The 807-nt window shown below is 52.5% G+C and overlaps 1 pseudogene; it reads left to right on the forward strand.

Annotated features, from left to right (window-relative positions):
• The first annotated feature begins 227 nt into the window (after window positions 1-227).
• LOC124546397 lies at window positions 228-345 on the forward strand (annotated as a pseudogene).
• The last annotated feature ends 462 nt before the right edge of the window (window positions 346-807 follow it).

An 807-nucleotide genomic window follows, 5' to 3' on the forward strand; every position in this document is an offset into this window, starting at 1 on the left:
CGTAAGAGAGACGAATGGGCAGTCATTAGAGCGAAAATACGGGCTGAAAATGCGGTAATCCGCTGATATAAGTGATTTTAAAAAACGACTCATTGTTGTGGCGCTATGGCTTGAAACGAGAATTTCTGAAACCGCGAAGCTGGTCACCTGTTGGCATACTACTGTCGTGAGCACCTATGGAGAGTGGTAGAAGGATAGTGGAATAACGCGTAGCCAATTGGTAGAGTGGCAATGGCTTTGCCGCAGTGTATACACCGGTTCCCGTCGGATCACCGAAGTTAAGCGCTGTTGGGCGTGGCTGGCACTTGGATGGGTGACCATCCGGCCCGCCAAGAGCTGTTGCCATTTTTCGGAGTGCGCTCAGCCTCGTGATGCCAACTGAGGAGCTACTCCACCGAATAGTAGTGGCTCCGGTCAAAGACAACCGTCATAACGACCGGGAGAGTGGTGTGCTGAACACACGTCCCTCCTATCCGCACCCTCATCTGAGGATGACACGGCGGTCGGATGGTCCCGATGGGCCACTTGTGACCTGAAGACGGCGTGCATGTGGTGGAGGTCTGAGGATCGCGCATTGTGTAATACAGGATAGGCAGCGATCTGTGACAGACCTGATGTCAGACTACAATGCTGGTGCAGGCATACCGTTGAACATGGAGCTCCACATCACACAGCCCCTACGTGTCCACCCGACTAAACCGCCAGTTACGGTTGCAGTGGTCACAGCATCACTTCAGTTTTCACCGTGGATCAATAGAAAGTGTCAGCTGTCGCATGAATCGCATTTATTGTCATGGCTGGATCCTT

The sequence above is a fragment of the Schistocerca americana genome, chromosome 8 (assembly GCF_021461395.2).
Source record: "Schistocerca americana isolate TAMUIC-IGC-003095 chromosome 8, iqSchAmer2.1, whole genome shotgun sequence".
In the NCBI taxonomy this organism is placed as follows: Eukaryota; Metazoa; Arthropoda; class Insecta; order Orthoptera; family Acrididae; genus Schistocerca; species Schistocerca americana.